This window comes from Taudactylus pleione, unplaced genomic scaffold (assembly GCF_031769625.1).
Source record: "Taudactylus pleione unplaced genomic scaffold, aTauple2 ptg000217l, whole genome shotgun sequence".
Lineage (NCBI taxonomy): Eukaryota > Metazoa > Chordata > Amphibia > Anura > Myobatrachidae > Taudactylus > Taudactylus pleione.
In genome coordinates, this window is record NW_028284619.1 from 4,274,380 (window position 1) to 4,298,378 (window position 23,999).

Genomic DNA, 23,999 nt, shown 5'->3' on the forward strand with positions numbered 1-23,999 from the left:
AAAAGGGATGCAATTTTATTTTTGTGTCGTAAAAGTGCACTTTTAAAAATGTTTAAACATACACCTGGTGCAGCCACCTGCAATGTTTAAAACACCTGTCCCCCCAAAATACCTCACCCACTACTTCTTTTTTTTTTTATGTTTCTTTATTGAAGCATAACAATTGTGTTTAATAATATAAAAATTACAAATATAAAATTGATATTAATATGAACAGTGGCGTATTTCTGGCAATTATACAGAAAAATCAACATCTGGGAACAGATACAATAACTAATCAGTAAATATCTGTACCAATACATCACTGCAATACAATCAATAACACAATATAAATATATGTATGAATAATACTAACAAATTCGCATTTATGTAAGACCGGGTTCTCGACAATTTTTTATTTTTTTTCAGAACTCTCAGTGGGGTAATTATATACCTTAAAATAATATTGGGGGATCATTTGCGCAAAGACGTGTTTCATACCAGAGTGTGTTTCTAAAACATTTCTCTAATTGTTCTTTCAATGATTGGGATAATGTTTCGATGTAGCTTTCCCAAGTGGAGAAGAAAAGTTCTGTGAACCTTTCTTTCTGCAACGTGGCCTCCAGTCACTCCATTCGAACTCCACACTACAGTAAAACCATTTTCCAACACTTTTATTTTTTTCACCCCAAAAATGACATGTCATTATTGGCCGAAGCTCCGGGAATAGGATTGCACGATAGCGCAAAGTTCGCATCGGCAAAAACTTTTCGCCAAAATGGGTCTTTGCACGTCTAATTGGATATGGCCGTCAATGAGAATGAAATGCATCACAATCTGTAATATATTTTGCCCAATACATGAGGGAAGCCATCAATGGTAATACACAGGTTGCTGCACTGTCATTGAGCATTTCAGCAAACCAGAAGTTACTTTCTTAAGGCGCATATCCACTACACGATAAATTGAACGATAACGACATCATTATCGTTCATCGTCCGCAATATCGTGCAGTGGATATGCCGTCAACATCCGGCAATGCGTGCTCCCGCTGGTCATTGACAACGTCGCTCATCGCCCGAACCTGCCGTCCAACCTGACGATAACGTCAGGTTGTGCAGGTTTGGGGATGAAGGAGGGTGCCAGCACTGAACGATATATCGTTCAGTGCGGGCTCAATATCCACTGCACAGTATAATGAACGATATCGTAATCGTTCATTATATTGTGTAGTGGATATGCGGCATTAGAATTTTAAAATGTGCTGATTAATAATTTAAATGGTTATAATAAAAACCTTGTATAGTCAGCACTGCAAAATTGATAAAAACAGATAAAACTGTAGATGTGTATAAATGAAGTAAGAAAAATGGACCTATGACTAGCTAATAAAATTATAAGACAAATACCAAGCACCGATATACACTACATCGTCAAAAGTTGTTGGACACCTGACCACCAGACCCATATGTGCTTGTTGATCATCTCATTAATATTGAATTAGTCTTACTTTTTGCTGTTAGAACAGCGTCCACTCTTCTGCTAAGGCTAGATTTTGGATCATCGCTGCAGGGATTTATATTCATATAGCCACAGGATCATTAGTGAGATCTGGCATTGATGGTTGGCTCTAAGTCAGAGTTCCAATTCATCCCAAAGGTGTTTGATTGGGGATAAGGTCAGGGCTGTGTGCAGGCTAATCAACTTCTTTCACACCAAACTTGGCAAATTACTTTTTATTTTTGATGGACCTCACTTTGTGCACTGTAATTGTCATAATGAAACAGGAATGGGATTTACCCAGACTGATGCAACAAAGCTGGCAATGCACAAATTTCTAAAATGTCATTGATGTCTCTTCACAGGAACTTAGGGGCCTAGGTTCAGCCATGAAAAACAGCCCAGAGCATTATTCCTTTTACACAGTTGACAGTACACATTCAGACAGGAAGTGTTTTCCCAGCATCCTCCAGATTTATTTGTCAGATTGTGAACTGTAATTCTTCACTACAGAGAATACAGTTCCACTGCTCCAGAGCCCAAGGACTGTGCGCTTTACACCACTCTGGCCGATTGATTGACTTTGCACGTGGTGATCTGAGGCTTCTGCACAACTCCTTTTACCCTAGATGAATAGTTCTTGTACTGACGTTGCTTCCAGAAGCAGTTTAAAAATCAGTAGAGTATTATTATTATTCTTATTATCCTTTATTTATATGGCGCCACAAGTGTTCCGCAGCGCCTTACATAATACATAAAACTAGTAAGTGAACAAGAAAGAAGTAACTTACAGTACATTACAGTGCAGGACAAGGACACGACTTAACAGCGATTAAAGCGCTCACAATAAGCAGCAGGGAGTTAGCAGTCACGTGTTAGGTGCCCTTATGGGGAGTAAGGAGTAGAAGAAAGTGTAAGGAGAAGCACATGAGGGAAGAGGTCCCTGCTCGTGAGAGCTTACATTCTAAAGGAGTATTCTAAATAAGGACAAACTATCTTTAGATGCTACAGGATATAGCACTCCGCAGTCCCGTTCTGTAAGCATGTGTGGCCTACCACTTTGTGGCTGAACTGTTGTTACTCCTAGACATTTCCAGTACACAATAACAGCACTTAAGAGTGACCGGGGCAGCTCCAGCTGTATGGTTCTAATCCCATTGTGTCCGATCAGGATATAATACATATATGGAAGAAATGTATCCCTAATTTAGTTAAATATTTACAAATTCTAAATGTTTATCAGTGCAAATTTGAAAACTTCAAAACGTAACATAAAAATTGAGTACCATCCTTGTCCTGGCACTCTGTTGTCTTTCCTAGTCACACATAATTATACTCTATAAATTAGCACTATTCAACGGCGTGAATTTTTTTTTCCCACTTCCTGACTTCTATTTTTGCATATTTGCCACTTTTTATTATTTCAGATCTCTAAACAAAATTTTATATAAGACGGACAACTCGAGTAAACACAAAATACAGTTTTTAAGCCCCTAGCCTGGTGTGCTCACATCAGATGCGACCACACTAAGCCGGGCTTTCCCTGACACAGTTGCATCCACAGGATTCTGCTGGAAGGTGATCTACCAGCAGCTGCCCAGCTCAGGATGCAGTGCCGGCCGCTTGGCTCCCTCCCCAACAGTCCCCTTCTTCCACCCGAGGCACAGCGTGAGCTTGAGGTTCGCGGCTGCAGAAAGACAGTCTTCCTGCAGCCAGACCTCGCAGTGTTTAGGGGAGCCTCAGCTGCCTGCACCGCTTTCCATCAAGACTGTGATCGTGATCCTGACAGGATCACTCTAATGCTGCATACACACAGTACGACCTGCACAACCAAAGACATCGCTGATACAGTGGCGGAACTAGAGAGTGGTGGGCCCAGGTGCAAGAATATGCTTTGGGCCCCCCTGCCCATTCCTGGCACCCCAACATTTTTTCACCACCCCTCACTAAATCCAGTCTGTCCTGCCCATCTTTGTTTTTTCACCACCTCACACCGCAACACTCCCCCCTGCGCAGCCTTTCTTTCACTACCCTTCACACCGCAACACCCCCCCCCCCTGCTGCACAGCCTTTTTATCACGGTTTACACCGCAACCCCCCCTGCCAGGGGCAGATTGGGATGGAAAACCAGCCCGGGAAAATTCTAGAAGCAGCCCTTATGGGGGTGGGTCTGCTGAGGGGGGCAGTATACTCCCTCCTTTTTGGGCCTGGAAGTGCTTTTGCAAGCCGCTGAGGGGAGCAGGGTCGGCAACAGAAATCTTGGTGAATGATTCACCGTCCATCCCTCTGCACTAGGTACAGGCCAGTCAGTTTGGAAGTCTGTTCTTACCTATATGGTGAATTTAAGCCTCACTGGGCAGCGTCTTCAGCTGGTATACACTATTCATGTAGATCACACTGTCTGGAAGATGCCTATTTACGTAGAAAATATAACCAATGTCATCATCATAACCAGATAATTTATAGTAACAGAAGTTTTTGTGCAGGGCAAAATGTGAATTTCCCTGATCAAACAATTTCTGTGTCTCTCCAGGCCCCAGTGTTACTCCAGACCCTCTTACATCTCTCCATCCTCATGTCCCCCTGTGGTTCTCCAGGCTCCCTGTGTCTCTCTCCTGGTCTCCATGTCTCTCCATCTCCAGGCCCCCTGGTCTGTCTCCAGGACTCCATATGTCTCTCCAGGCCCCCCTGCATCTCTACATCCCCAGGCCCACCTGTAGCTCTCAGCCTCATTCTCCCAGCTCCAGGAGTATGTCTCAGCCCCATTCCCCCAGACCTAGTGAGTGTCTCAGCCCCATTCCCCCAGACCTTGTGTGTGTCAGCCCCATTCCCTTAGACCCAGTGTGTCTCTCGGCACCATTCCCACAGCGTGTCAGCCTCATTCTCCCCCTCAGCATGTTTCCCACCCCCAGTGTGTCAGCCTCTTCCCCCCCACCCCCAGCGTTTCAGCCTCTGTCTCCCCCCCCCAGCCCCAGAGTGTGTCTCAGCCTTGCTTCCCCCACACCCCAGAGTGTATCTGTCTTTCCTTCCCCTCCGCCCCAGATTGTGTCTCATCCTTGCCCCCCTCAGCCCCACTGTGTGCCTCAGCCTTGCCTCCCCCCCCAGCCCCAGTGTGTCAGCCTTGCCCCCCCCAGCCCCAGTGCATGTCTCAGCCTTGCCTCCCCCCCTCAGCCCCAGTGCATGTCTCAGCCTTCCCCCCCCCAGCTTCAGTGCATGTCTCTGCCTTGCCTCCCCCAGCCTGTGTGTGTTTCAGCCTATCCCCCCATCCCCAGAGTGTCTCTCAGCCTTGCCTTCACCCCCCCAGCCCCAGTGTGTGTCTCAGCCTTCCCCCCCCCCTGCCCCAGTGTCTCAACCTTGCCCCCCCCAGCCCCAGTGTGTGTCTCAGCCTTGCCCCCCCCAGCCCCAGTGCATGTCTCAGCCTTGCCTCCCCCCCCTCAGCCCCAGTGCATGTCTCAGCCTTCCCCCCCCCCCCCAGCTTCAGTGCATGTCTCTGCCTTGCCTCCCCCAGCCTGTGTGTGTTTCAGCCTATCCCCCCATCCCCAGAGTGTCTCTCAGCCTTGCCTTCACCCCCCCCCAGCCCCAGTGTGTGTCTCAGCCTTCCCCCCCCCCTGCCCCAGTGTCTCAACCTTGCCCCCCCCAGCTCCAGTGTGTGTCTCAGCCTTGCCCCCCCCAGCCCCAGTGCATGTCTCAGCCTTGCCTCCCCCCCCTCAGCCCCAGTGCATGTCTCAGCCTTCCCCCCCCCCCAGCTTCAGTGCATGTCTCTGCCTTGCCTCCCCCAGCCTGTGTGTGTTTCAGCCTATCCCCCATCCCCAGAGTGTCTCTCAGCCTTGCCTTCACCCCCCCCAGCCCCAGTGTGTGTCTCAGCCTTCCCCCCCCTGCCCCAGTGTCTCAACCTTGCCCCCCCCAGCCCCAGTGTGTGTCTCAGCCTTGCCTCCCCAGTCCCAGTGTGTGTATCAGCCTTCTCCCCCCTGCCCCAGTGTGACTCAGTCTTGCCTCCCCCCCCAGCCCCAGTGCATGTCTTACCCTTGCCACCCCCCCCAGCCCCAGTGTGTGTTTCAGCCTTCTCCCCCCTGCCCCAGTGTGTCTCAGCCTTGCCTCCCCCCCCAGCCCCAGTGTGTGTATCAGCCTTCTCCCCCCAGCCCCAGTGTGTGTATCAGCCTTCTCCCCCCTGCCCCAGTGTGACTCAGTCTTGCCTCCCCCCCCAGCCCAAGTGTGTGTTTCAGCCCACCCCCCAACCCCCCCAGCCCCAGTGTGTGTCTCAGCCTTCCCCTCGTTTGAGATTTGTCTGTTTCTGTGCCTGCAATTAGTCTCATCAGGTAGCACCTCCCATTATATATATATATATATATATATATATATATATTGATAGGATCACTGGTAAAGTGGTCTGTGACAGGGACATTTATCCCAGATTCCTGTCCTATGTGTTTAAAATCCCCAGGAGAAAGTCTGCAGTGTAGCAGGCTTGAGTTTCGGCTTTTTGAAAAGCCGGTTTGGGACCTGCGGGTTGTGGGTGAGAGAAGAGGGAGGGCTCCACCCACGGCCACTCCAGGTTTTGGTTCTCGCAGCCTGGTAACAGGCTTATTAGGGTGCCCACCTGAGAGTGGCCAATATAAGCCTAGTGTGTTTAGGGCTGAGTGTCTCACCTGGGAGAGCAGACAGGGAGTTTGCTCAGAGACACTTGGAAAACCTATCTGTGAGTGTTGTGCTGTGCCTTTGTTGCTGGTGAGGGCATTAGGCCCTGCCAGGTTCTGGTAGTGAGGGAACCACCTGTAAAGTTAGAGCCCGGCCAGGGCTAGGATTTATGTTTATGGTTTCTTTTGTTGTTTCTGTTTTGCACAATAAAGACTGGCGCCGACCAGCTTGTACTTGAATCCAGTCTGGCGTACTGTTTCCTGGCTGCTGTGTGTGTACGGAAGGAGTCCCCTACCCAGGAGAGGGACCCCCTAATCTGACTGTGTCACAATGGCTATAGGAGCCATCCCTGTAGGAGAGGGATGGGCTGCAGCTGAGAGTGTGATAGCTGCAATAGAAAAGTCTGTATATTGCTGTTCCATGTGAAAGAGAAGGGGAGCAAAGAGAGGCAGACTGGGTGTGTTGAGGGCTGATTGTCTCACCTGGGAGAGCAGACAGGGAGTTTGCTCAGAGACACTTGTGAGTGTGGAAATAACACTGTGTCCTTGGAGTCCCATAGCGGAGGCGTCAGCCAATGCTCAGAGAGGCAAGGTTCAGCTTCCAACCTACACCCCAGGACAAAATGGAGGACATTATTAAGGCCTTGCTCCAAGCTACAGCAGCTCAGTAGGAGACGAACAAACTTCAGCAGGAATCTACCAGAGCTCAGCAGGAATCCACCAGGGTGCAACTGTTGGCCTTGGAGACAGCCCAGAGGCAACAACAGGTCGCCATCGAGGAAACCTGCCAGGCCATAAGAGGTGGTACAGCACCTGATCGCCTGGCCCAGAGATGTTACTACTGGTCCTCCCACCACCACTCACTCCATACGAGCCAGTCCCTTCCTCCAAAAGATGACTTCGGGCGATGATGTGGAGGCCTATCTCACCGCATTTGAAAGAACGGCCGAAAGGGAGAGTTGGCCCAAGGAGCAGTGGGCAAGTCTGGTGGCACCTTTTCTGTCTGGGGAGCCACAAAAGGCCTATTTCGAGTTATGCCTGGCTGATGCCAAGGACTATAAAAAACTAAAACAGGAGATCCTAACTCGCTTGGGAGTCACCAACGCTGGGAGTTCCATATGGACAAGCCTCCACGTTCACAGATGCATGACCTCGTCGATCTGTCCTCAAAATGGCTACAGCCCGAGACGCTGACGGGACCACAGATCGTGGAAAGGGTCGTGATGGACCGGCACCTGCGATCATTACCTGTGACTCTGCGCAAGTGGGTGAGCCATGCAGACCCTAAGTCCGCGGACCAGTTGGTCGAGCTGGTGGAGAGGTACGTGGCGGCTGAGGAGCTGATGAGTATGCCCCACCAAGCCCCAATGGTGCACCGGCGAACTCCCACAGACACTGGTAAGACTGTTCCAGGGGAGAAGGGTACTGGTCGGTGGGATGTACCTAAGACTGAGGGTGTAGAACCTGGAGACAGGCCTGCCAGGCCAGGAAGGTTCTTGCCCCGTAAACGACCAGACATTAATATGATTCAGTGTTTCCGGTGTGGTGACTTCGGCCATATTTCCGCTAATTGTTCACTTACAACTGAACCTATGCAATGTGATACTGCTCATGTCTACCGCAGGGCGTCTTTCTTTGCACAGACAGCCTGTACGGCTGACCGGCAGGCTGAGACTGATAAGCACATGTGTGTACTCACTGTAGATGGCAACCGAGTAGAGGCACTGTTAGACTCTGGTAGCTTGGTGACACTTATAAAAGCTGAGCTGGTGAACCCCTTGAGGCATAAGGGGAAAACCGTTGGTGTGACCTGCATACATGGGGATAATCGATATTATGTTACTGCCGAGGTGAACATCGAGACACCATGTGGCTCTGCTATAGTTTCTGTGGGTTTGGTGCCTGGTCTGATGTACGATGCAATATTGGGGAGAGACTTTGCTCACTTCTGGAAGTTGTGGGAAAGCCGTTTTGTTCCAGAAGTGAACAACCCCGATCCATTTGAGAAGGTTGTCGATGTAGTGGAGGAGGGAGTTTCTTCTGAGTCAGAGTTATTCCCTTTTTCTACTATGATTGGCGAACTAGAGAATGCGGAGCGTGACGGTGGCCCGCCAACTGATGTGCCTCCCATTGAGGTGGGAAGTGTTGTTGGGCCAGTTGATCGTCTGCCTGATTTAGAGGTCAGAAGAGAGGTCTTTGCCGTGGAGCAGTTGAAAGACCCTACTTTGGTAAAAGCCAGGGAGAATGTAAAAGTAGTTGATGGTAAACCCATAGACCCTGATAGTCCTTTGTCCTATCCCCACATGGCAATGTGTCAGGATTTGTTATATCAGGTGACTAAGAAGGGGTAGATATTGGGGAACAACTAATAGTTCCCAAAGCCTACAGAAGAACAGTGTTGGATCTGGCCCATGGTCATATAACGGCAGGCCATCTAGGGGTAGAGAAAACCACTGAGCGAATAATGCAGAGGTTTTTCTGGCCCGGGCTTCATAAAGAGGTATCTGACTTTTGCGCATCCAGCCCTGAGAGTCAGTATCATGCTCCCAGAACACGTTTTAAGGGACCACATGTTCCATTGCCTATTATAGAGGTGCCGATAGTGAGAGAGCACCTGAAACAGGCTCAACAGGCACAGCAGAGGGTATACAACCGCAATGCTCGGTTACGCAGCTTTGCTCCTGGGGACAGAGTGTTAGTGTTGGTTCCCACGGTGGAAAATAAACTTTTGGCTAAATGGCAAGGGCCCTTTGAAATCTTAGAAAGAGTGGGACAGGTCAATTACAAAGTTTACCAGCCGGGGAAAAGAAAGCCGGAACAGATATACCATATAAATCTGTTAAAGCCCTGGAAAGATAGAACGGTACTGTCGGCCGTCCGAGCCCCCTCCAGTAAGTCCAGGGCCCTTAGTTCCCGAAGTGACAGTGGCAAAAACCCTGTCGGCAATTCAACAACGAGAGGTCAAGGAGTTTCTGGTTAGAAATAGGGTGCTGTTCTCTGACGTACCTGGGAAAACCTCGGTCGTTAAACATGACATCATCACTGACCCAGGGGTTAAAGTTAATCTAAAGCCCTATAGGTTACCAGAAGCACCAAGAGCATCGGTGTCGAAAGAAATTAAAAATATGCTAGAGTTAGGGGTTATTGAAGTATCACATAGTGAATGGTCAAGTCCCATTGTGTTGATTCCAAAGCCCGACGGGAGTGTGCGTTTCTGCAATGACTTCCGAAAGTTGAACAGTGTTTCAAAATTCGATGCCTACCCGGTGCCACAGTGGACGGTGGAACACAGGCCAGGGGGCCCTGTTGTTTAATGCAGACGCGTTGTCACGCGTTCATTGTTTGGGGGCTTCAGTTGTTCCGCCCCATAGGTCGAAAACAAAGCGGGGGATATGTGATAGGATCACTGGTAAGTGGTCTGTGACAACCTATCTGTGAGTACTGTGCTGTGCTTTGTTGCTGGCGAGGGCATTAGGCCCTGCCAGGTTCTGATAGTGAGGGAACTACCTGTGAAGTTAGTGCCCCGACAGGGCTAGGATTTACGTTTATGTTTTCTTTGTGTTATTTCTGACACTGTACAATAAAGACTGGCGGCCGACCAGCTTGTACTTGCATCCAGACTGGTGTGCTGCTTCCCTACTGCTGTGTGTGTGTGTGTAAGGAAGGAGTCCTCTACCCAGGAGAGGGACCCCCTAACCTAGACTGTGTCACAATATATATATATATATTATACTATATATATATTTATATAAATCTGTATATGTCAGGTTGTGCAGTCCAGAAATCTTTCCCATATACTCCATTTAATGTGCTTTATTGCACTTCTGAGGGAAAGGAGACGCTCTCAATCTGGATTAGCACCCTTCGTTATTGGTTTAAAAGCATGGAGTCTGGTAATGTATATGCACCACTGGTATTAGGCACAATTCTAGGTGAGTCCTACAAGTTTATATACTGTAGTGCAACTTTTGGTTCATTTTTGGGGCGTGGGTCCCCCTGGATTGCATTGGATGATCTGTTTCAGGGCACTGCATTATAACACATTTCCCTTAATAACACATTTTAACCCTTCACTGTGTTTAATATATAGTGTACTTCACTTTTTTATTTTCATCCTTTAGTATGCAGCTGCAGCTGCTCTTAACTATTTCTTTAAACTGCACTTTTTCTTACTATGGTGGTGCCCTGGGGCAGCTTGGCTGGGCCAGTTTTGGGGGGTCGCTGCGCTCTGGATTTGAACCCTAGTATGTTAGGGACCTAACCTAAGGGAGGTTACCTGGATATGGTGGGTAGGCCGCATAACCTTGGCCCAGATTATGTTAAAACCTCTATTGATTGCAAAATGTTATTGCCATTTATAGTATTATTAATAATTTGGAGTTGTGCACCTAAGATTTGTCTGTTTCTGTGCCTGCAATTAATCTCATCAGGTAGGCACCTCCCATTTATATATACTATATATAGTATATAATACGTATATTATATATGTCAGGTTGTGCAGTCCAGAAATCTTTCCCATATTCCCGCCCCGTAGCCCCAGTGTGTGTCTCAGCTTTGCCTTCCCCCCCTCCAGCCCCAGTGCCATGTCTCAGCCTTGCCTCCCCCCCAGCCCCAGTGTGTGTCTCAGCCTTCCCCCCCCGCCCCAGAGTGTCTCAGTCTTGCCTCCCTCCCAACCCGAGTGTCTCTGCCTTCCCCCCCTAGCCCCAGTGTGTTTCAGCCTCCCCCCCAGTCCGTGTGTCTCAGCCTCCCCCCCCTGCCCCAGAGTGTCTCATCCTTCCCCCCCAGCCCCAGTGCATGTCTCAGCCTTGCCTCCCCCCCACAGCCCATGTGTTTCAGCCTCCCCCCCGCCCCCGTGCCCCCAGAGTGTCTCAGCCCCTCCCCCCCCCAGCCCCGAGTGTGTCTCAGCCTCCCCCCCTGCCCCAGAGTGTCTTAGCCTTGCCTTCCCCTCCTCAGCCCCAGTGCATGTCTCAGCCCTTGCCCCCCCCTCAGCCGTGTGTTTCAGCCTTCCCCCCAGCCCCATTGTCTCAGCCTTCCCCCCCCCCCGCGCCCAGTGCATGTCACAGCCTTCCCCCCCTCTGCCGCAGTGTCTCAGCCCCAGTGCATGTCTCAACCTTGCCTCCCCCCCTGCCCCAGAGTGTCTTAGCGTTGCCTTCCTCCCCCCCTACCCCAGTGCATGTCTCAGCCTTTCCCCCCCCCAGAGTATCTCAGCCATGCCTCCTTCCACCCCCCATACCAGCGCAGCCTCCGCGCACCACTTACCTTGGTTCCTTGGCTGCTTCTTCTCCGCGGCTCCTCTCGATCCGCCATGGGTCCCCTGCACCACAGCGGGCCACGGTGCAAGGCTACCGGCTCTGCACCCGCCCGCTAATTCCGCCCCTGCGCTGATAATTTCCCTCCAATTTTCTGTAGTGCAGGGCAAATGATTTTGGGTTGGTATCTATGATAGATATTTCAGTGAAGTCATGTCTTTACAGGCAAATCTTGACAAAATCACCCAAGTTGGCCTGCATGTACGGTCGACCATAAGCATATCGTTATCGTTCATTCTGCGGAACGCGCATCGTTGAGTCATTGGCGATCGATCGTTCACTGCCATAAAAATGAACGATTTATCGTTGAACAATATCGTTCATATCATTCAGGAAAATCGTCCCATGTGTATGCAGCATAGGGCTCTTGGCTCACTGCAGCTGTGCCTTCCCCCAAGCACTCCCCCCTTTTCCCAGGCAGAGAAGGCCGCAGCAGTGATGGATCGCCAACCGCCTGCCGCTATCTTATCTTCTAGTTCTATATATATCTTGTGTGAATATATATAATATAAAAAAGGGGTGCACTTACCAGACTTGAAAATCAGCAGTGTTTAGTCACAATGAGATCACAGCATGGCATATCATCAATGTTTTTGTCCTTTCTGATTTTGTTTTTTGATCGCGTCTCATACTGTGCTGCTTGTTGTTCTATTTAAGTAGTCTTGCCATATCATCCCTTTAATTTGGGACACACACTGTATGAATTACACGAATTCTGTGGCTGGCCGATTTCAAGTCTCCATATCACCTGGTTTTTAATCATCCACAGAACCTGTGTAATACCCCTTTTACACCACAGCTAAAACCCGGGTTATTGCAGGGTTAACCCTGGTTGCTGCTAGGTGTAAAAGGGGCAAGTGGATTCCCGGGTCGAATGACCTGGCAATCCAACCTGGGTAGCTGTGCAGGGTTTAACACTGGAACAACCCTTGTAACCCTGCAGTGTAAATGGGTAACCCTGGTCATCCGACCTGGGTCCCACTTACAGCAAGGGGACTTCCGGGTTTTCTCAGCTCTTGGAGATGATGTCATCTTCAAGTGCTGGAAGAACAGTTCCACTTCAGCTGTGTGCAGTGTGAACGGCTCCGACCCGGGAATAGCCCGGATCGGCGCGACCATGGGAATGAGGTCTTTCCTGGGTCTGATCCGGACTTGAACCATGTTCCAATACCGGGGCAGACCTGGTACTTTAGAGTGTAATAATTCCACGTGTGTGTTCCAAATTCAAAGGAATGATATGGCAAGCCTATATTTATGTGACGTTTAGATTAAAACAGGTCTGGCAGTAATCAAGCCTGATTGTCTCTAGTCTAATTGAACCTAATTATTCATTCAGTTTGGTTCATTGGTTGAATGAGTAATGCTGGCCATACACGCTGCAATTATCGGGACGATCCGCCTGATATCGGCGGATCGCCGCGATAATTGTAACGTGGGGGGGGCGACCGAGGGGTTAAATATTGCCTCGGATCGGGGCATGCTGGATTGTCCAACATGCCCGTCCGATGCGATATTTACCCGGTAACTGTCGCCGCATCGGGCAGTGTATGCCCAGCGCGGCCGACAGACAGACATTTCCTGTGTTCCTTCCTACGGAAGGAACAGGGAAATGTCTCCTCCCCCGGGGGGTGGGAGCGCAGATGTCGGGCTATACACTGTGAGATTTCTCGCACAGTGTATGCCGCGGACATCTGCGGCTGGCAGCTGGCCAGATAAAATGTCTGTCGGTCTGACAGACATTTTATCTTGCCGTGTATGCCCAGCATTACACACTGACAGATATATCTGTCCAATCTGTCTGGTGAAAAGGAAAATCTGGTCCGTCTTCCAGGGTTTTGTAGCAAATTTCTATTGGCATTTGCTCCCATACATTACCAGATATTCCTTCCCACCAGACAGATTTATCTGTCAGTGTGTACCTAGCTTAACTAAAGGGGCAATTACTTTATCATACAGGGCCAGTTTGTGTTGGATAACTTTTTTTCCTCCAATAAATGAAATGATCATTTAAAAACAGTATTTTGTGTTTTATTCAGATTGTCTCTCTAATATGCAATTTTGTTTGAAGATCTGAAACAATTAAGGGGCCTATGTATCAAGCAGTGAAAAGCATGGAGAAGCAGACCAGTGGAGAAGTTGCCCATAGCAACCAATCAGCTTTGAAGTAGCATTTATCAAGTACAGTCTATAAAATAATAGGAGCCGATTGGTTGATTCTCCACGGGTCTGCTTCTCCACGTCTCACTGCTTCATACATAGACCCCTAAGTGTGAGAAATATGTAAAAACAGAAGAAACCAGGTAGGGGCTAATCTTTTTCATGCCACTGTATAAACTACAGTACATCTATATTATAAACCGCATGTTAAGGACCTGAGCTAATTGCAGGGAATTGGTTGCAGAACTTTTCTTGCAGTAACTTACTAACATTTTTTTATAATTATATTAATGTCCCCTAAAAAATTTTTTAGCCAATGTGTGAATTTTTATCAGGGCTTTTGTCAGCCTTGTCTTAAAAACCTACAATGAAACATGAGGCACAGATTGCAAGGTGTATATCCTTTTTGCTTAGTTTTATGACAATTTCCCTCATCCTCAGAACTATGCAATAGTGCAATGTGTAAAAAAAAGAGTGGAAAAGTATTATCTGTTATACTAAACTACAGTAATACCAACATAGAAGTTTAGAATCAAAAATTACTACACCGTGGCCAATGTTGACTATCTCAATGGCTACAAAATCTGCTACTGTAATACCTTGTACACTTCCGGGATTTGAAACATGGTTCCAAACTGGGTCAGACCCTGGACAGACCCGTTCACGCTGTAGCGTCGATCCAGATTTGCGCTGTTCACACTGCACCCGTGTGCAGTGGAACTCTACTGCCGGCGTGTAGAGGTGACATCATCTCCAAATGCTGGGAAATCCGGATCTACCTATGCTGTAAACGGGAACCGGGTTACCCGTTTACGCTACAGGGTTACATGGGTTGTTCCCGAGTTAAACCCTGCAAGCTATCCAGGTTGGCCCCTTTTTACACCGAGCAACAACCCGGCAATAACCTTGGTATTAGCTGTGCTGTAAAAGTATACAGTAAGTCTTTAATTTATCTGCAAGGTTAGAAAATCATACTTGGCAAGAGAGAAAGGAGTTGCTATGGAAGGCGCACTAACTTAAATAGTAAAATATCACTTTTAATTATCTAGTTACAAGACTGATCCCATATCCTATTGGTTGAGTCCTGCCACAGTGAAATATAAAAAAAGGAGATAGAACAAATACAGTTAAGTAAGTGATCAGAAATAAAGAATGTGTTGTTAAAAAAGAGAAAACGGGTCTCTGTTTTATTGTCTTATTCTTCATTATTATAACTTCCTAATTTTTGTTTATTTGTGGTGACATCAATCAATTTTCCACTTTAAATATTTGAATATACAGGTAATTCATTCCTCTCACACGTGGTTTGTATTAAGGAGATTGGTGTCAATAATTATTTCACCTGTATGTTGCGAGATGATGTTGATGTTACTGTCATAAAAACCATGTGTTCAGTATAAAACTTCGTATATTAGATAAATCCCTGTGCTAAAGGGGAACCTTATTTCACAGTCCAATCTTCACTTATAATACATCATATATACTTATTTGTAACCCTAGTATTACTTCATTTGTAGCCTTGTTTATTTGTATGGGGCTATTCCATATTCCAACTTATTCATTCCTCTCATGTGTTTTGTATGTCGGAGGTGGTGGATATGAGGTCTCAATAGTCTCGCCTATATGTTGCAAGGTGATACTAGTATCACTCTCAATATTATTATTTCTCCAACCACAAATCATATATTCAGTATGTAAAATTAATCACTGTGCTAAAGGGGCTGGGTATGAAATCCAGGCTGTCGGGATGCCGCTAGTCAGAATAGCCAGAATCCCGACACCCATAGGAAGTCACGGTAAGTATTTTTCTAACCCCTACCCTAAACCACCCTCCCCACTGCCTAACCCTAACCCCCCCCCCCCCCCTAGTGCCTAAACCTAACCTCCCCCTCCCCGCAACCTAATCCTAACACTCCCTTCCTGGTGCCTAACCCTAATCCTAACACTCCCTCCCTGATGCCTAACCCCGCACCCTAACCTCCCCCTAACACCCCGATACTTACATTTGGGATGCCGGCGGTCGGGATACTGGTGCCGGGATCCCGACCTGTTGGGATTTCAGCGCCGGTATTCAGACCGTCGGCATCCCGCACGACGGGATGCAGACTACATCCCGTGCTAAAGGGGCACCTTATTTCACAGTCAAATGTTCACTTATGATACTATATTATATTTATTAGATATCAGTATTGCAACTTTGATACATATTATTTTATAGTTAACCTGAAATGTGATATTCAGTAGGCACATAATATAACAGTGGTAATGGTTACTTGTTTAGTAACTCTGGTATCACTTCATTTGCAACATTGTTATCTGATTGAGTTTTCCACATTCTAATCCGTTCATATAAAAATGGCCAGGATCAGCATTAAAGCATGTATTAGTATCCACATGTAGAGTAATCTATTGTTGTAGTTTCAAATGTAGTAATATGATACAGAGATAGAGACACAGACATGCCGCTGCCGAGGCGCGTTTCACTGCACAAGCTTTTTCAGGACGAGTGCCCCCGATGTCATATTATTTATGTGGTACATGAGCCAATCATCATCCATGAGGGAGAGCTGACTGCGGGTTAACCAATCACACCCGCCAGACACGCATAGAGAGGCCGGATCATATGGTCAGTAAATAACCAATCACTCGGCATCCTCTGTGGGTATGTGCCATGATAATCATATAGGTCATGTGTGGCATTTAGGTTAGAAAATCAAACAGCAGCGTGAGCCAAATCTCCACAACTTCAATAACGTTATGCAAAAAACACTTTAATAGAACAATAGTTTTTTTATATAAGTATATATAAAATGCATAAAATACAAGTGGTTTTATAAAAATTGGTCATAGAAAGTAATGTATTCTTTGTATCGTATCTACAAGTGCAACAAACCTATATATATTCTATCAAATCTATTTTTCAGTGTATACGTGGTGTTTGCAAGATATTCCAAGCACTGACAGATTATATACATACATATATTTATATGTGGGCTGGTTATACTCTCAATCTGGAAATCTCTATGAAGGTTCACTCCGGGGTAATTCAATTAGTTGTGATAGCCAGGAGGTACCTGTGCTCTAACTTTTTTTGCCAGCACCCTGCGACCATGTACATCACAGATATCTCCTTCCCCCCATAGAGGTGCATAGAAAATTCCTTGATGTTAGGGTACTGTATACAGTGGTAATGTGTGTGACCGTACATCACTGCTAATTACATACGGGCTTATGGTTAGTATTAAACTCCTACCTTTTACTTCTGACATTTACACATAATGCTGAAGCAATAAATTATAAAACCTGTACTGTGCTCTACCAGCTGTTTACTAGTAGTGGCACAGTAAAGGTTATGTACAGCGGCAGAAGAAGGGTTTATAGCACTTTTATAGATAAAAATACATCAGCATAACTATTAAATCACTTCTGTGAACATGCTTTTCATTTTCTAGCTGTGACTGAGGCCCTTATTCAGAGCTCGGCGCTCTGACAGAGCGCTCGCTCTGAATCAGGGCCGGGCTATTTTTTTTTTTTAGAGTGGCCCACTGGCCGCTCGCATAGCTGTGGGTGACCACCCACAGCTATAGCGAGCGGCCAGGAAGATGGTTGCGATGGTCAAGACCATCGCGACCATCGGGCTTGCGACGAGACCCTTGTGGTAGGGTCTCGTTGCTGCAAGCCCTGGAGTGCTTTTGGCTCAAACAGAGCCAAAATCACTCCCACTGACATCACTTATGATGTCAGTGGGGCCGGCCCCAGACGGTAGGCGCTCCCATGGGACATCGACAGCACGCCCCCTTTGATACGAGACCCGGAGCGACGGTTTGCCCGTCGCTATCCAGGTCTCGCTATCCGTCGTGCGCATGCGCACTGGGCCACCATTGACCCGCTTGCGAGCGCTCAGCTCTCGGGTCTGAATCAAGCCCTGAGTTCCTTGTAGGATTTGTCTTTTCATATTTAAATGTGAAAGGCTCACAAGGTCTTTTAAACTAAATGCCTATCTTAATTTGTAGGTTAGATACACACTTTGGGCCTATTCTGACTTGGGAGTAAAGCAAAAAAGAGCAAGTACTGTACCTGGACAAACCATGCTGCAATGCAAGGGGGGCAAATACAGTTATTATTTTTGCATGCAGGGTAAATACTGGTTGCTTCTGCATGTAACCCAAAAATGCTGGACAGCTTTATTTTTACTCAGCAATTTCAATTTAAGTTCTCGACACATTTTGAATCACCCCCCCTGCAGTGCAATGTGCTTTTTCCAAGGTGCACAGTTACTTGCTCTTTTTTTTATGCTTTACTCCCAGCTCAGAATCAGGCCCTTTTGGGTTTCGTGCTGTATAATGCAAAGCCTCTGATCTTTGGCTGATTAGCGTTCCCGCTGAAACAACCTGCAAGTTGCTGCCCCCACCCGTGGGCTGCAGTGTCCAGTGGGAAAGGAAAATTGCAGTGCAGCGCTCGCCACAGGTGAATAGACGCCGTGCGCATGGCATCTATTCACAGGGGAGAGCTTGGGGGCAGTCCAGCATGTCCGTAATAGCTGGGCACGGTCCCCAAGAGTGATGAAAAGGGGGCGTGTCTCAAAGACATACACCCTAGCTCGTGGCCACACCCCCTTTCCGCATGCACGAGAGTACCCTTTATACGGTGCGGCGACCTGCACAGCACCAGACCTAGAATGAGCACTAGCTGATGACAGAGGCCGGCACAGGCGCTGTACACATACCGTTATACACATCACCTAAACAAAGGCAGGAGAGGATTTATTCCACCATGTTACACTCCACTAGAGAGAAGACACTAGAGATGAGCAGTTCGGTGTTTTAAAAAAACCGAACACACCCGAACTCAGGAGTTGAACAGAGTCCCCCATTTCGGAATCCTTTTGGGGATCAGATTTTTCGCAATTCGGATTTATTAAATGGATCTCGTGTGTTTTGGATTGCACTCAAGTCCTGCCCTTGTGATTTCAGGTACTCTAAGGTGGCCAAAATGAACTGGAAATAACTGTTATTGATGTTAATAGTATCATAGGAACAAACACAGGGTCCAAGTTACATGATTTTAGCTGTTTTTTTTATACATTTTTTTAAAAAAATCAAACCCGAATCCTAACCAAAACTCTTGAGGGTGGTTTTGTCAAGACCAACACATGGGGGACTGCGCACATCTCTAATAGACACCAGCAATAAAACGAAATAGCTAAAGATAGAATAAAATAGAATGTATATAACAAACAAAATATGCATATAGGGATTTACTTTCATTTTGACCAATGACGGACTTTGCAGGATCTAATCACTCCCTGAAATGTTTTGCTTGACAATACGAAGTGTACAGTATATAGAGCTGTCATAACTTGCATAGATATCTCTGTAATGCTCTCTAAATATAGTCTGTGTATAATTGTATCATAGTGGCATAATGGGCAAAATATACACAGTCAATTTCTGACTTGTGCCTAATATATATTGTGTAATTATTGACCCTTGTTCCATTGTGTACAGCGACAACAGGTAACATGGCATTAACTATATATCACCGTACCAAAGATGGACACAAGCAGGATGCACATTACATTTCACCTTCAATACTTGTGAACACTAATGTTTTTCTAATTATCTTTTTTCGTGAGATGCATGAAGGCTAAAACATGTCTGTGATATCTGCTTAATATGCTACACAGGTTTTTTTTCCCCATTGTGTTTACTCTGCTGCGTTACTGTACATGACTGTCCACATTGTAATAGCTCCATGGTTACCTCACCCCTGGGCATACAGAAATGTCCTTAGTGTCTCATCAGATCACATCAGATGAAGCAGGATTTTAAAATGTACGGTAAACAAAGAAGTATGCTATGGAAAATGGTGCAGGGTATAGATCAAGTGACGTTTATGCCGTATAACACTGATCGCAATGAAATACACGGCAGAGGTGAGCATGAGAGAAAGTAATAAAACCGTTCTCTACTTGCTGTCAGCGGGGAAAGCATTTGTGGCATGAAAGCGCTTAATGTTCTCTATGTCACGCCATCTCCCCCATCTATCTTTGCATTTGGTACAGAAGAGAGGCTACTAGTTGACCGTGAGTTGTGGTCCATCATTATTGGGTAGGCGAGCCAAATGGATCTCAATGGGCAAAAAGACTGCACGCGGAGACTACTGCAGCCATTTTAATCTAAGGCAACAAAATTGATCATAAAATTGCAACATTGGACTAGTGGTCTACAGGGTTTATTTAATTCTGACTATATTTTGTATCTGAGCAGCCCTTAATTTCTATGTCATTATGGTTTCACTACTATACTGGCAGGCAATGCCACTGATTCATTACTTAAAAATTGTTGATCCGTACTTGCTTAATGTATCACTATCTAAAATGACCATGAGCTGTTGACGTGTGTGGGTTTTTTTTTCTTTACGTAATTCATTTAAAAATACATTATTTTAAATAAATTATTTAAAAAAAATGCTATGCCCTATGCTGCCAGCTGTGATGCATTTAAACCATGCAATTAAATGGTTACAGCATCCGGAATAGGGCTACACAGTGATTATATTCTATAATAATGTTCCGGCGTAGATGAGCCCACGTCAGCACCAGTTACATATTGGTGGCACATGCAGTGTACCATTTCATGACCATGCTCCAGTCTGTTCTACATTTTCTGGAAATTGTTATTGTGGTGGTGGAAGACACTTAAGCAGTGGGACAACAAAACGATATTTATCTGTAATTTCAGTAAGAGAATTGGATTAAATGTCCCTGAAAAATCCACGGTACTCCAGATTCCTGATACTTGCATTGATATTCCAGCATTCTCTGAATGCCTGATGGACAGCAGAGATTACTGAAGTGATTTCTAGGAGAGCGAAGTTAATATTCTTTCCACAATTCTTGCGTACTAGCTGACAAACTTCTCACTTTCCGTTTTAGGGGCAAATCCAAAGAGTGCAAAACTTTTGTGGATCCATAACCGGTGGTGGTGGAAATACCGTAACGTTCCATAACTGATATTTCCCATTCTGAATTTGTCTTTTTATCTTCACAAATAAATACTCGCTTTTGTATTCCTGAAGTATAACTGGTAAAAAAAAAAAAAGAAAAGGACAAAAATAGGTTAAACACATTTATCAGTGACTTTCTGGGATTCACTGCAAAATTGTGCTACTGCCCTCTCAGTGGGTTGGGTATTATAAGTCAACTTTGATCAATTGGGGTTCCCAGGTGTCGTTGCAGTATGATAATAGTGACCTTTTGTTAGTTCAGTGTTACTAGAGATATGTTGTTTCAGAAATTCAAGTGAGACAGATGATTTGGTCACCCCACGATATAAAAGTGGGCCCTACACATATTCAGGCTTCCTGTAATAGGCAGCACTAGCTAGTTAATATTTGTGTCACATTTCCTGTTCATTCCCTAAAAAACATTTTATCCATTATGCATTCAAAGGAAATCCTTATTTGTCCTGATATAACAAAGAGCAGAAATTTAATTCCAGCTGAAAAAGTCCATAATAGATCAAAGTCACACAGTTGAATAGGTTCTCGAAATGGAGGAATAGGCACTAGGATAACTTATAAACGAAAGCCACAATACATGAAATGCAATGACGTTACAGGTCTATACAATCATAAATTATCTATGTAAAATTGTGCTAAACCAAACAGAGTCTGGGCACTTTGCCAGTCCCTAATGTCTTTAGGTAGCTTGCCCCCATTCCTGGAGGCAAAATAGCTAGAAGGAACCTTCGGGGAAAGCAACAGATCAAATGGAAAACACTTTGGGCCTATTTACTGCATTTTAGAGTAGCTGGGCAATTTACCAGAGCCTGGCCCTGTTAGCTAATTGTAGCCTATGGCTTACATTTCTGCAATTTGTTTTGGAAAGTGATCCTATGATGACTAAGTATGCACATTAAATAAGCCGGGTCCGAATCAGGAAGATACACTTTTTCTTTATAGCCTTTGCTGGGACGGCCTCTTTCCCGAGCCCGCGTCCTCGCTTCTGACAAATAATGAATAGCCCCGAGTGTACATCACAAATATCAATATGTGGCGATAAAGAATGTTACTTTTCGGTGGTTTGGCTGCAAAATGTAAGAAATATGCCCCTTTATATAATAAAATAAATACAAATCAATGTACAGTGCCTTTGTGAGCGGACTGCCAACGTGTGCAAGGTATACTTGAGTTAGCTCAATTTTAAGTGCTATTCTTTGAGGTTTTCTCCTAGCGACTATCTTCAGATTTGATACTACAACATATCCCAATATAACAAGACAATTCACTGTAACGGAAGTTATTCCCAGCTAAACCAGTGCTTTTCCAATACCCACCAAAAGAGTAATCTGGCCATAAAATGATTACATAACATTGCACCAAGTACATTGAACCTCAACAAACGCACCTAAATATTACCCTTAGGAACAAGGAACAAATGTAATAGACTCTGGGTTGCCAATAGTGTGAATTTTTCAATGAAGTAGCTGCAAGATTTAAAACTCCAATTATTTCACCACTTTAAATTCAGCTGCAAAATTGGCAAACACGCACACACACATATGTCATCATACATGTTCATCAATTCACTCCTTGTTGAATAATTTTAAGGGGATTCCCATGTCCAACGGATGGTTGGCCCAAGGATCACAACTTGCTAGGATCAAATTAATTTCTTCTTTCTAATTTAGCCACCAGGGGGCTCTGGGCCTGATTCAGATTTGGGAATAGCATAAAGGCCCCCATACCTTTGACATTCTGTACGAATTGTGTACGATTGTACAAACGACCATACGATCCAATGTATCTTAAACGATTGTAAATCGTTTACGATATATCTTATGCAGCAAATACACACACGATGCATCTGCTGAAATGTCAAAAAATGGAGGAGGGGAGTGTCCAGGGACATCGTACATCGCATCGTACTTCAGCAAAAGTGCGTACGATGTGCGTCAAATCATACACGATAGGTTGAAATCTTTCTGCAAAACCATTTGATCTACGATGCCGATACACTACCCCGGGGACGCGCATCGGCATCGTAATCGTGTATGATAACACTACTTTTCACACGATCAGTCGAAAACTGCCAAATCGTGTGAAAAACGTGTATGGGGGCCTTAAGAAAGAGCAAGTAACCGTGCAACTTGCCAAAACCATGGTGCACTGGAGGTGGGGCAGATGTAAAATGTGAAGAGAGATATATATTTGGGAGGGGTGTGGCCAAACTGAAATCTAAATCACAGTTTAAATATAAAGCTGTCCAGCATTTGTAGGTTAAATGCAAAAGCAGCCAGTATTTACCCCACATGCAAAAAAATAGTATGTATTTGCACCCCTTGAATTGCAGCATGGTTTGTCCAGGTGCACAGGTACTTGCTCTATCTAAAGCTAGGTACGCACTGGAGCGACAGGCATTCATTCTGACATCGGAACGAATGCCTGTCAACAGTGTGCGTCCACACTGGATGACTTTAATGAATGGCGTAACGATCACTGTTACGTCATTCATTAACAATGCATTTGTCACTAGCGATATGTGCAGCACAACAAACCTGGCGACCGTCGCTAGGGACTGCGGGGGCGCTCAATCGCTGGTACACACTGAGCGATGTAGGCAATATGTGGTTACGAAACACATCGTCCTGACATCGCTACAGTGTGTACCCGGCTTTACTCCTTTCCCAAATCTGAATCATGCCCTCTGTTCAGTTTAAGTGTATACTGCCCACTCATGGTAATACATTTAATTATGTAGATACACAGGATTTTTTTTTGTGTGGAATGTGTTATTTGAGCAGTTATTTAAAAACTTTTTTTTCTCATTTATTAAACCATAATTTTAAACATTGAATAATGCTCAATTTAGACAACTTTCAGAATAGCTATAGCGAAATAATGTATCACACTGTGACTGGCACAGTTATTTTATCCATTATAACTGGTGTGATACAGATGTGTCCACATACATCTATCCTCCGTGTGCTGCGCTACACAACACGTGAGCGCCGTGTAACTCAGTAGCACTGAGCGTCCTTTCGTGCGACTTTTTCCCTTATATTTCGTCTTATTCACAAAGCTTTGCATATGGGATGCACAAGCATCTTCGGCTGATTAAAATGATATGCAACATGCCTATATTCTGTGTGCGACTGCGGCTATATCTGCATGCAGAATGCTATGTTACAGTGTCAGTGGCTTTTGGGGCCGTGACACTAACGTATCATTTGCATGCAGACATAATTGCAGTCGCACACAGAATATAGGCATGCCGCACGTCATTTTAATCAGCAGAAGATGCTTGTGCATCCTATTTGCAGTGCTTTGTAAATAAGACACATTAAGGGAAAAACATCGCATGAAAACACACTTGGCGCTACCAAGTTGCGCCACGGCATGGCGTGGCTAGAAAAGC

At 45.7% G+C, this 23,999-nt stretch overlaps 1 protein-coding gene across 1 annotated transcript in view; it reads right to left on the minus strand.

Moving 5' to 3' along the window:
• Nucleotides 1-15,828: 15,828 nt before the first annotated feature.
• The window catches only part of NINJ1 (ninjurin 1), a 69,081-nt gene continuing 60,910 nt past the window's right edge, over nt 15,829-23,999 (minus strand). Inside the window, exon 4 of the mRNA XM_088478692.1 lies at nt 15,829-20,664. The gene's annotated coding sequence lies outside the window, so the exon portion shown is untranslated. The remainder of the gene's footprint in view (nt 20,665-23,999) is intronic.